Source organism: Dasypus novemcinctus, chromosome 2 (assembly GCF_030445035.2).
Source record: "Dasypus novemcinctus isolate mDasNov1 chromosome 2, mDasNov1.1.hap2, whole genome shotgun sequence".
NCBI lineage: Eukaryota > Metazoa > Chordata > Mammalia > Cingulata > Dasypodidae > Dasypus > Dasypus novemcinctus.
The window spans coordinates 104,081,035-104,094,576 of record NC_080674.1 but is presented as its reverse complement, the minus strand read 5'-3'; the positions used below and the strand labels follow the sequence as shown (position 1 = coordinate 104,094,576).

General features: G+C 36.1%; 1 pseudogene; it reads left to right on the top strand.

Annotated features, from left to right (window-relative positions):
• The first annotated feature begins 972 nt into the window (after positions 1-972).
• LOC101426977 (pyruvate kinase PKM pseudogene) lies at positions 973-2,728 on the top strand (annotated as a pseudogene).
• Positions 2,729-13,542: the final 10,814 nt, after the last annotated feature.

Genomic DNA, 13,542 nt, shown 5'->3' with positions numbered 1-13,542 from the left:
TTATTTTTTTACAGTTCTGCTGGTTTTTAAAAAATTTTATTCAGTTAACATAGATACTTAAAATTACCAATTTTTCCACTTTTAAATATATACTTAAGTGATGTTAATCACATTCACAATGTTGTGCCACCATTCATTTACCAAAAATTTCCATCAATCCCAAAAGAAACTCTGTGCCAAATAAGCATTAACTCTTCATTCTCCACACCTACTCTGGCCCCTTGTAGCCTGTATTCTAGTTTCTGACTACATGAATTTGCATAATCTGATCATTTCATATATGTGAGATAGATATTTGTCACTTAAACATACACTATTTGTCCTTTTGTGAATGACTTACTGACTTATTTCCATCATTTTTGTTACCTACTAAACCTAAATAAACTTCAGACCATTCCACTGAAAATTCTGTTAGTGATGTCTCCAGCAAGACGGTTTCACAGGACCATTAAAAAAAAAATCTCTTGCAAGTACTCTATCCTGTGGTTTCAACAGACTTCAGGATATTGCCTACGGTTTTGAAACATGGAGAAACTATTAAAAAATAAACATTACTGAGCATGAAAGAAGACAGGAAGGAGACCAAGGCGGAAACTATGAATGTGATCATAGGTTTAAGAAGACTGAAAATCATTTCCATGGATTCACAATCTGTCATCCTTCTGCTTCAACATTTATCCTTAAAATGTATTTGACAATCAGCACTGTCCCCTTAAATAAGTAAATAAATGAATAGACTCTTTCCAAACAGAGAGAAAAGCAGGAAGTCTGGCTGCTACTCTTGAGCTAGACACTGCTGCTTTTCCATGATAGCTAATAGCAGTGCTCCCATAATCAAGAGTACAGCACTAGAGAAATGATGCTTATAGTGAGTAGAAAAGTGGTTACTAAGGCAGAGACATTATTGAGAAACTATTCAGCAGTGGCTGGTGTCCCTTTTTCATGCCTCCTTTATACATACAATTCTATCCAATGACTGCAGACATCTTAGTCTCCTTTGTGTTGCTTCTGATAGATGCTGACAGTGCTGGTTTTATCACCACAGACACAAGGTATAAAAATACAGATGCACCTTCTCTTTTCATTCCTTTCTTTGTGCTTCACAATCTTACTACTTCTGCATTTAGACTCTTGTATTAAAGCTTTTTACCACCTCTTTAAGTATCCTTCACTACCTCTAAATTAGATAGAAGAAAATATTTCTCTTCTTTCTTTGATATTACCCCTGAAACTTTGCACCCTTACCAATAGCTGTACAATACTCAATTACAGCATTTTTTGCATAGTATTGCCAGTATTACAGTCTCCCTTCTGAAAGGTAGGCTTTGTAATGAAAAGGATGACTCTTTAGGTGTTCATGTAAAGTCGTTTGAAGGATACTGAACTGAATATTGCCTGTTGACACCAGTTTCTTTATAGTCTTACCAAAACTATATTTTGAGGAAGGACCTCAGAAACCAAGCCGAAGCCCTATAGTGCACCTGCAACTGCCTTCATTCATACCCAGCAGCTGCACGTGGCCATAGCAGACACATCCCTGGAGTGCATCTGCCACCCGGACATTGGCTCATCACCAACCATGGCCCGGAACACTGGCATCATCTGCACCATCGGCCCAGCTTGGCGATTGGTGGAAATGTTGACCGAGATGATTTAATTGGAAATGAATGCAGTCTGTCTGAATTTTTTTTCACGGAACTCACGAGTACCACGCAGAGACCATCAAGGAAGTGTGTGCAGCCACAGAAAGCTCTGCTTCTGACCCCATTCTCTACTGGTCAGTTGCTGTTGCCCTGGACCCTAAAGGACCTGAGATCATCAAGGAAAGCGGCACCTCTGAAGGAAGGCTGAGGTAAGGGGCTACTCTGGAAATCACTCTGGATAACACATACATGGAGAAAGGTGACAAGAATCTCCTGTCCTGGACTACAAGAACATTTGCAAAGTGGTGGAAGTGGGCAGTAAAATCTGTATGGGTGATGGACTTATTTCTCTGCTGTGGAAGGAGAAATGTTCTGTTTTCCTGGCGGAAATTGGTGGCTCCTTGGGCAGCAAGAAGGGTGTGAACCCTCTAGGGGTTGCTGTGAACCTGCCTGCTGTGTCAGAAAAAGACATTCAGGATCTGAAGTGAGGGGTAGAGTGTGATCAAGAGACCCCACCCCACCCGGTCTGCAGATCTGGCCAATACTCTCCTAGATGGAGCCAATTGCATCATGCTGTCTGGAGAAACAGCCACAGAGAACTACCCTGGGGTCTATCCACATACTGCACCTGATTGTCCACGAGGCAGAGGCCGCCATCCATCACTTGAAATTATCTGAGGAGCTCCCCATGCCTGGCGCCCAAAACCAGTGACCCCACTGAAGCCACCGCCCTGAGTGCCATGGAGGCCTCCTTCAAATGCTGCAGTGGGGCCACAATCATCTTCAGCAACACTGGCAGATCTGCTCACCAGGTGGCCGGATACCAACCGTGCCCCATCATTGCTGTGACCCGGAAACAGCAGACAGCCTTCCAGGCTCACCTAGGCAGTGGCGGCTTCCCTGTGCTGTGTGTAAGGACCCTGTCCAGGAGGCCTGGGCTGATGATGTGGACCTCCGGGAGAGCGTGGCCATGAATGTTGGCAAGGCCCGGGGCTTCTTCCTGGGGGAGATGTGGTCACTGTACGGACCGGATGGGGTCTGGCTCCAGCTTCGACAATACCCTGCATGTAACGCCTACACTGTGAGGGACCTCGGAGCCCCTTCTCCAGCCCCTGTCTCATCCCCTCCCCCAACCCATCCATTAGGCCAGCAGTGCTTGTAGTACTGGTTCTAGGCTGTAGTGTGGCACTGGGCAGCTGGCACACCAAAGAAGATTGAAGTGTCTGGGCTGAATAGCTGGTTTTAGACCCTGCTTGGGTGGTGTAGCCCAGAATCAGGTTCCCAGGCTGTGCCCTCCACCTTCACTCCTAAGCAAGGAAAGATTGAGGGGGTCAGGACTAGAGGCCCCAGAGCTTATTGTAAGAGGGCAACAGCTCCCTCTCCTTTGTGTACTTCATTCAGTTCCCATAGGAAATGAATGCCCAGAGATGTCCCAAGGGGGTGGGGAATGTCAGAAGACAGCCAGCTAGAATAGGCGCCTTCAGGCATGGGGCAGTGGTTCCAGTTTAATCAGACTATGGCCCTGGCCTTTACTTGTTTCTCCAACCACCTTAGCCTGCCCCACTCCCACCTCGTTTGTGTACTGTGCGCTTCTGTTTTCCTGCAGGAAAGCACTCCCTCCTCTACCTTCAATTTTCCCCACTGCTGCAGCCACCTCCAGGCCTGTTGCTATAGAGCCTACCTGTGTGTCAGTAAGTAACGACTGAAAAAAAAATAACCCTCTACATTATGATGCTAAAGATAGTGATACGATTTCACAATTACACCTGCTTCTTCCTGGGTGGGAGGAAGGTGAATATGATTCTCTGCTGCAATCAAGTCCAAAAAGTTTAATGATAAATTTGCTGCTTAAGTTGCCATCTTTTGATGGAGTCCATTATCACCATCCATCCATTTAGAATGTTATAAGAAAATGACTGCAGTCAAGGTTTTGATTATAAACAAAGGAAATAAGTGTAACTCTAGCAACAAAGTAATTTATTAGAAAGTTATTATTGAAAAGATTTTTGGAAGTTTGTGAGGCTCAGGAGGAATTTTTTAATACTCTCAGAGAATCAGACAGAAACTCAGAGATAGGAACCCAGATGCCACCTTAGATAAGATCTGGCTTGGATGCTGCCTCTGGTGCTACCAGGCTGGGTACCTGCAGCTGCACCTGGATATGCTCATCACCACCATAGACTCTGCAAAATCATCAGAAACTTCCCTGAGCTTTTGTATCATGCCCTTAAGATTTAAATCCAAAAATATTTGTCTAATGGGCTGCACCTGGGTCACTGAACAGCAATTTTCCTGCTATGTGGTTGGAAGAGAAAATATGTGTCCATTTTAACTAAATGTGAGACCTAAGGGAGAGAGGAGTTAGGATGTGTGACCACTAAAATGTCAAATGTCCACTGTAATGAGATACTATGAAGTCCTAACCCATTTGTGATCTAACTCTGTTGCTAAAATACATCTCTATTCTTAAGCCTTTCTTAGTCTAAGCTTTTTCACATTCAAATTACAAAATGTGCAGAGCAGGAATAGGCACCTGGTAAGCTAATTAACACTGACATGCTTTGTTTTAATATAAATATTTTTAAATATGGGCAATTGATGGGATAGTTTCCAGGCATTTTGTCACTACCACTCCACATAAATTAGAGAAAACCTCCTATTCTGGGGAGTTTCATTTAAGATTTTTTTTTCATCATAGGATTTTCCCAAACTTTTTTTCATTCCAGTGACCCTATATGCAGTTTCCAACCCACAAGTGGATTAAACTATTTCACATGTATCTTCTACTAAAAAGGAACAAAAATGTTTTACGAATTACAGAGCTAGTTGAAAAAAAAAAAACTGCTTAGGCCACAATAGAAATAATACTGTTTTAAGACTGGGGATTAAGTTAAACTACTCGACAATGCAATTAGTCATGACATTTCAAAACTGTTGTTTGGGGAAAGTAGATAGAAAGATGAGGTATTAATAACTTTGAGAGGAGAGGCGGGAAAGGATTTTTTATGTTCCACAGAAAGGAGGTGGGGAGAAAGGAAAAATGTACAAAAGGAGATAAGGATGTACATATGTGTGAGATTATTTGAAGTATAATTCATTGTACCTAAGAAATAAAATATAGGAAATGAAGAATGGGGAGAAATTGACACATGGGAACATAATAAGTAGGAAAATCTGTAACTTTAGTCTCTGGGAGTCACAAGAGATCCAGAACTATTATTTGGAGGAAGAGATGTAATCAAGGGGGAGAAATTTATCCCTCATATGTAAGTACAGCATTATCATAATCCAAGGACATTCCCAAACTAGATGTTCATCAATCAAACATTTGTATTGCCTTATATTTACAATGGCATCAGACATTGTTTTCCCAATATAGTTGATACTTATCATGAGTTTTTTAAGAAACAGAGTGAGAAAAATATTGACTGACTACCAATTATGATCTTAATAATCTAGGATGACCTCAAAATGCTATTGTGTCCTCATGTAACAGGTTAAATCCAGTTACCTATTTTATTTTCTATTCCTCATGCTTCATATATATGCAAAGTTTACTGTATTTTATGAGTGTCAGTATTCTGGGGAAAAAAAGAACTGTGTAAAATAATAACCTAAAGTTTTATATGTAACATTTTGTCTGGAAATATCTAGGGTTCTCCTGATTCATACTAAGAAAAGAATGTTTAAGATTTTACCTTAACATGACAGACCAGATAACTAAAATATGTTGTTTAATTTTCATAAAGTCTATCATTATTAGCCTTCAAAAGAACTTGAGTATTTTTTATAAATTCATTCCTCTTGGGAAAACTCAGCCTATGCCAGGGCACAGATGCTATATTCCATGCCTCTCTCACTCTCTTTAAATAGGTAGCTCTGTGCAGTGTACAACCTACATAACATTTTGTGACTGATATCTAAGGGCTCTATAGACTATTCCAAGAGAAACATTACTTCTGCAGCTCAATCATGTTAAACCTAATTTACTCATTTATAGATGTGGTTAGATTATCACACACCATTCATAGAATCAGAGCACATTCATGCATATTAAAAAGCTCAACACTCTAGATGTCTTGCTTTACAGATGAAAAGCTAATAAAAACAGATCTCTTTTAAGCACTTTGTAACAAGAATTGCAGTAGTCATTATAAATATATTTCCTTTGTATCTTAAAAAATTATCTAAAAATGGAACACTTTCCTAGCTTGTTAAAGGAAATTCTGTAGCCTTTTCTTCATTAAGTATATAATCACTTCTTCATAAAGACATTTAGAGGTATTCAGGGATGTCTAGTGACCCATGTGTATAATTGCGACCTACATTCCATTCATTTTCCAAATCGCTTTTTGACACAGGAATATATACTCCCATTTCAACCTAGTTCTTCATAACTGTGTATCTGTGTCATGGAGGCCATCTCAGATTGTGAATGCCTGAAGCAGAGGAATTGAAGATCATATATCATACAAACAGTGGCCATTACCAGAAACAAATAATCAACTAGCAAACATTCTTATTATGTGTTGATATTCAACACACATCAATTCCAGAGATTAATGCAAAACATATATTTCCCCTTGGGTTACCTTTCAATGTGTACAGATTCAAGACGGCTCCAAGTATCCCTTTTTTCTACCTGGCTTCCTTTTCTATATTCTCCTGTTTTTTCTCTGTACTTCTGCCCTCCCCTCCCTCACCTTTGAAGCCATTCTTGGGGCAATGTGGGAAGTGGAAAATATGAAACCCTTCTTGTAACAAATTCTTGAATATTTTCTTGATACTACAGATAGATTTTAATATATGATTATTTTAAACAACATCAACATCTTCATCATGTGGGTGAAGAGGACAGAAAATCTTGTCCTACTTCTCAAATATAATGAAAGAACTGAAATTTAAAATTCTCATATGAAGTCATTTTTAGAAACCTAAACCCTCTGTGATTCACTAACAGCATTAAAAGTTCTATCATTTTGAATAAAGTACATTATTTGAAAGTAGAGCTTTGGACAGAAAAGTTCATTTTCAAACTTAAAATAGCACTCTTTCACTGCACATACATTCAGCCTGGTAAGCTAGAAATCAGGTCTGCTTATTTTACAGAGGAAAAAACAATTGCACTATTATCATCAATGCTGAGCTGTGAATTTCCGAAAAGCAAGTTGGATTTTATTCTACCTAATGCAGTGTCAAAAGTACTGCCAGCAACATCCTGATCTCAGGATTTTTATTGCTGGTGGTGATGTATGAAGTGGAAAGCATATAGCTTGATTTTCTAATAAGTTAAGCTTGCGCTACTGACTACATTATTTAAAAGAAAGAACTTGGTAACTGAATGAATATGAGAGAAAAGTCACTGATGAGAAGAAAACTAGAACACTAAGATGTCTGCTTTATAGAGTCATATCTTTGGAAATACTTTAAATAAAAAAGGCCAGTTACCTAGGAATGACACTTAGAAAGTTACTGTTACAGCGCTTTTAAATAAAACACAGCATTTTCCCGAAAAAGGCTTCCAATGGAAGGTCTTGATATTTTTAAGCAAGAAACAAGACATCAAGGAATATAAATTTCCAAAGTCAATTTTCTTACTGTCAAACAGAATTAGGATCCAATAATTTTTAAAAAAATGAATACACACAGGCCATGAGCTGCCTAAAGTAGCGACTCTGATCCTCAGTTTGTTTGTGAGATCTCTGAGGTGGTTTGCTAAAATCTTTTAAAACCCGGTGCTTAGAATCATTATTTTCCAGGGTCTTTGAGAGGCTTCTGTGAAAATGTACATAAAGGCATCTGAAATGCTGAAATGCAGAAAGTTCTTTTATTATAATACCATGAAATTCTTGGAAATTTCATTGGCCTATGAATATGACCTAGCTAAGTTGGACATCGATAGAATAGGCTCAATATGGAGGGGTCTGGTAGAGTAAAACTGGAATATTTTTCAATAATGAGTTTGTCCCAATTATAAATCCAAGTTTTCAAACAGTACTGCCTATATCTAATAACCTATCATTTGCTTTAGAACTTTCTTCTTTACCTGTATATGGAAATTACTCCTGCTCAAGCAAATTCAAAGTTGGCATATCTAATGGGCATTTTTCAATCCAAATAATTTTTACATCTATAGAGCTTTCAAATTTCCCACTCCATCTTAACTGTTCTTTTGACTTCCAAGACTCTAAACTCTAGTACTATTTCTCCTTTTCTCACACTCCATTTTTCTCCCAGTTCCTTCTTCTCTGTCTCTGTTTCCCGTGTTAGAATAACTCAGGGTTGTCTTAGGGTCTGTTATTTTTGTTGTTGTTATTGTTCTTGATACTTTCTAATTTCTTCTTAGATGATGTCCTACATTCTCATGGTTTCAGATACCATCTATATTCTAGTACTTATCTTCAACGCTATCTCTCCCCAAGTTCTATCCATTAGCATATCTCACAGGCACCTGAAATATACTATCTGTGAATATAAACACATGATTTCTCCCTCACTCCAAAGTATGCTTCTTCAAATATCATCATCTCATTTGACTTCAGGCTCTTCTAACCAGTGATCAGAGCCTTATTCTTTGAAATTGTCCTTTCTCTCATCTTTTATACCAATCCAACATAAAATCTTATTAACTTTGCTAGCAATATATACCTGGAATCCATGCTCTTTTTGTCATCCCCACAGGAATTATACAAGCCATCTTTTTATCTCAACTAGACTACTGCAATAGGTTCTGAAATCCCTCTACAAGTCCACACTTGCCTTCCTCCTGCCCATTCTCCATAGAGCAGACAGAATAATAATTTATAAACCTTTGCAATACCCTGCTTAAAACCATTCAAGGGATTTTTATTGAATTTTGAGAAAAATAAAAAAATCTTAACTTGGCCTATAAGGTCCTTCCTGAATCTGGACTCTGCGTATCTCTCATCAAATACTAACAAGCCACACTGGCCTTCTTTTAGTTTCTTGAGGATTCCAAGTTCTTTCCTGACTTCAGATCTTGCTCACATCGCTCAATCTTCCTCTAATTTACTTTACTTCACCTTCTTATACCTGTTTGCCTCCATTCACTCCTAATTGAATAATCACTTCTTGTAGAGCTCTTTGCTAACACCCTATTCTGAATTTACATTTAATCTATAATTTTTATTTTCTTGCTATTCTCTTTCATAGACTATAATTACTTTCTTCTATAACTTTAGAATCCCTAGTGCTGACCCGTGGGATAACAAAATCTGTAAGGTCTAGAAGACCTCACACCTGCCTCCTTTCTAGACCACATTCTGGATTCTTGGGCCCAAGAATTCCCAGACTCAACAGCCCCAAGCCTGGGGCCAGTGAATACTGCTGGATTTGAAGAGTGAGAAGATAGTATTGGGAGGACAGGGGCTTCCATTTATATTCTCTTCCTGATCCCCCAAATATGAAAGATAGTTCTGTCCATGCTGTCCTTCTTTAAATCAGAGATTTAATGATCTCAGCAAGCTATTTTAGTTTTGTTACTCAAAGAAGAGAGAAAGCAATCATGGAAAGATCAGTCATGAGTTCAGCAGTTCATCTTTCTAGGGTCCTCATGTCACCACAAACATCTCTCCATATTCAATATTCATTTTTAAAAGTACAAAATATTAGCAATGAGGCCTCACTTTAAATTTTATTTATTTCGTTAATTCTTCTTTGCTATTTGGAGAAAATTTATGGTTTTCCTTACTGAAGGACAAATTCTGACTTAGAACTGTTCTATACATCCACTGACATTCTTCAAGGGAAAGGCTAGTAAATAGTGCTTTAAGCTATCCCTTCTGATGGCACAGCAACTATGTATGCTTAATTGTTTGCTATTAGATATATATTGGGCCACTGTAATTGTTCTAGTCATGAGACCACAAATACACTCTGTTAAATATATGAGATTGTTCAATATATAACAAATCTTTTGAATTTACAGACGGACAGGTCTGCATGATGGGTATTGGTAGGGATAGTTTGAGTTTATCATCTGTTCTATGGTTTGTGTATATTTAATTATGTAAAACTAATTTTGTTTTTTTCCCCAAGCCAAACCCACCTAGGAAGGGAAAAGTAAAACCAGAGATTTAGCATACATGATATTTATCAGGTGCATCTTACTTCCATTATTGTGGGTTTGATAACTCCCCTTTAAAACCTCCATTAGTTATTTATTTTAAAAAAAAACTTCCAATGAAACAGCTTATTTCAATCAAAGTAGTATATTTTAGTCAAAACTTTCAGTTTCTAACATAGAGTTGTATATAGCATTCTCTTAATTGTAACCTCTACTTTATCTATGATTGTATCTCCCATCTCCCATGCTCAATGTTAAGTATTTGTTTTATTTTTACTGAATAACATTGTCAAAATATTCTCTAGTTACTGTTTCAAACAACTATATGTTAGAATTATTGATTAAGCATTATATTATTTCCAATCTTTACATTTATTTTATATTTCAAAATTATCACTTCCTATGTAAATTTATTATGGCCTTGCTCGTAGTGGTTTCTTTTTAAAGTTTTTTGAATCAAACACTTCTCTCAGCTATGTCCCCTTTTTCTTTATTTGAAAAAAGTTTATAAATTCATCCTGAATACCAATTTGGCCAGAGTTCATAATTTTTGAAATTTAAAATTAATTTAAAAGAATCTATAGTTATTATGATTTTGTCTTCAATCTGATATTTTTGGTTAATATTTTTAAATTTCTACATGGTTAGATTATTTTTATTAGTTTCTGTTCATAGTTTTATGATATTTTACGCATGAAATATAGTCCATAGAATATTTTCTTGGAATTTGTTGTTTCCCCTTTGACATGATATATAACTAATCTATGTAAATATTCCTTGGGTCCTGAAAACAGCATTTGATATATATCTGATAATATGATTTAATTATTAAACAAATATTTTATATAAATATATTTATTAATTTGTTTATCCATTCAAGAATTATAATTTAATATTTACCATGACATATGTTGGAGATGTAACACCGTGGAAGCCTGAAGATGATTCAGGCATTGTTTTCACAGTTTTTATTTTTGAAGAACTCTCATTATGTGATAAGTAACCAAACAAGTTCCAGTGGGATGACTGCTGTGATAGTTTTTAGAAAAGTACATAACAGGAACACATAATCCAGGGTTGGGGCAGCTGTCTTTAAACCTGGAATAAATGGCATGCAAGCTAAGAGTTAACTATGTAAAGATGGGGAATATTCTGCCATAGAGTACTATATATGTGAAGTACCTCAGACCTGAGATGATATGTGTGAGGGACTAAAAATATATATAGGATAGAAAGTAGTGGCAAGTGTATGGTAAAATGAATTCCAGAAAGATACCTTTACATTAAAAGTTCTGAGCTGACATTAATGAGGTTGGTTAGATGATCAAATTTTAGCTTTTGAAAAATTACCTATGTTTTAAGTCAAAAAATACTTTGGATGTTGTAAAATTAGAAAAAGAAAAATTATTTTGGAAATGATTATAGTAACCTAGGAGAGAGATGAGTGTGGATTGAATAAACTTATCGGCAGTGACAGCATAAGTAAATGGACCAATTTGAGAGATGGTCAGGAGGGACAAAAATCAAAAGTGATTGCTGAGTGGTTAGAAGTAGGTAAGAGAGACAGAGGAGCAGAAATTATGGATAGCATCTAGGTGTGTGGCATGAGCACTGGGTAAATATTATTATTAACTGAGAAGAGGTGTTATTAACTGAGAAAGAATGACATGAGGAGTAGCAGGTTTGGGGCAGAGAAATGAAATCACATTAGGGGACTATTTAATTTAAGGTGAAACAGACGGGCCTCTATCATTTTTATTTTAATGTGAATTCAGAGGGATCATGGCTATAAGATAAATGGGAGTGATCTTTATACCAATAACAGCTGATGGACTTTCCAAGCACTTGTGAAATTATGTACGTATGTATTCTGGATTTATTTACTTACTTTTGCTTTTCATACTGGAATTTTAGTTTTCCAGTAGGCTGTCTCCCTTGGTCTCCTGGGTCACTATCATTGCCTCTATGATCTGATTTTGCAGAAAGTTTGCTGCTGCTTCTTCTATTTAATGTATGTTTTGTACATTTTTTTCATTTTTTTAATCTACAAAACTAATACATATTTGTTGTAACAATTTTTAAAAGATGAACAGCCCTACATAAATAATATTATCCTCCTTATATTATTCCTTATAAATAATATTCTCTTCTTAATATGATGAATGTTAAAATTTGTTGTGTATCCTTTCATATAGTTGTAAATTTTTATTCATGTGCAAAACATTCATATACAGGTCTTCTATTGCCTTTCATCCTAAATAACAATGTGTAATATTATATATGAACTGCTCTACAATGTATTCTTTTGTCTTTGGGATCTATACAGGTCAGGATATAGAGATCTAACTTATCTTTTTAAAAGCTGCTTGGTATTCAACAGTGGAACTGTCCAATACAAGAGAGAATAGCCCCAAATGACTACTTAAGTTAAAATTAATTAAATAAAATGTAAACTTCAGCTCCTCAGGCATATTAACCACATTCATGTGCTCAGTAGCCATATGTGTCCAGTGACTACACATTGGTCAGCACAGATGTAGAACATTTCCCAAACCAAAGAAAGTTCTATTGGAAAATGTTGCTGCATAGTATGGATATGCCATCATTCCTTCAGCCATTTCCCTCTTAAATGAAATTGAGGTTGTTTTCACTTTGTTGTGTTCTGATTTTGAGTCTCTTCTCTTACTCATTACAAAAATGTTATAATAAATATCTTGGGGCAAATGGCTTAAGTACTGGTATTTTTCTTTCCATAGGTATTTATAGATCACTATAGAATTCTACTGACATAACTGGATTAAGGACCAGCTTAATTATATCTTTAATAGATATTGCACATTTATTTCACCCCAAATAAAGTTGTAGCAAAGCACTCATTAACTCATTTACCAATTCTATAATAGTACTGATTCTTATGAATTTCCTTCACTGGATATTGTCAGTATACATTTTTAAATTTTTGCCAATTAATGATAGAAATTATCATTTTGCTTTTATTTAAACTTTCCTATTAGGGACATTCAATATATTTTCATATGCTTATTAATACTAGGCATTTTCTCTTCTATTATATTATCTTTGACAGCCTATGCTTCTTTTCCTAATGAGCTATTTATTTGTACAATAGCAATTTGTATGAACATCTTGAATAATAGCAAAAGTAATCTTTGTAGTCATAGGTATTGCCAAATTTTTCCCAATCTATAAATTTCCTTTACATTTTGTCTTTGGGAGATTTCCTGCTAAATACTTTATAAGTTGTAAATTTGTTCAAGAATTTGCTCACACAATAAAGGAGAGGAAAGAAATGGTCTCAAGAGTACATGTCGAAAGGAAGTAAAAGAAAGTTAAGATTTAGCTAAATGTAAAACTATCTATAATCTCATTTCATCCTTACAACAACCTAAAAATATAAAAAGCTTTTCAATTTTGTAGCTTAATAAATGGATGCTCAGAGTTTAAGTAATGACACTAGGATTTAAAACAATATCTGAATGGCTTAAAAAGCTCTTTCTTTAAGTTAAGCTGCCAAATGTTGTAATATTGCTATAAATCTGTTCAATGTCATCCTTTGAGTCTTTTATTCCTCATAATCCAATTTGGTTGACCTGTCAGTTTTTATGAATAGTGAGAGATTTAACCTAAAAATAGATATATCAAGAAGAAAGTTTTGTTATATGTTGTGTAAAGTACATCCACCCACATATACATGTTTTCTGACCTTTGTCTTAACACAGATATTAGGAGACTACAAACTAAAAAATGTTGAGTTTGCAAATATAAGTTCTCTGGACTAAAAATCGATGACTAAAC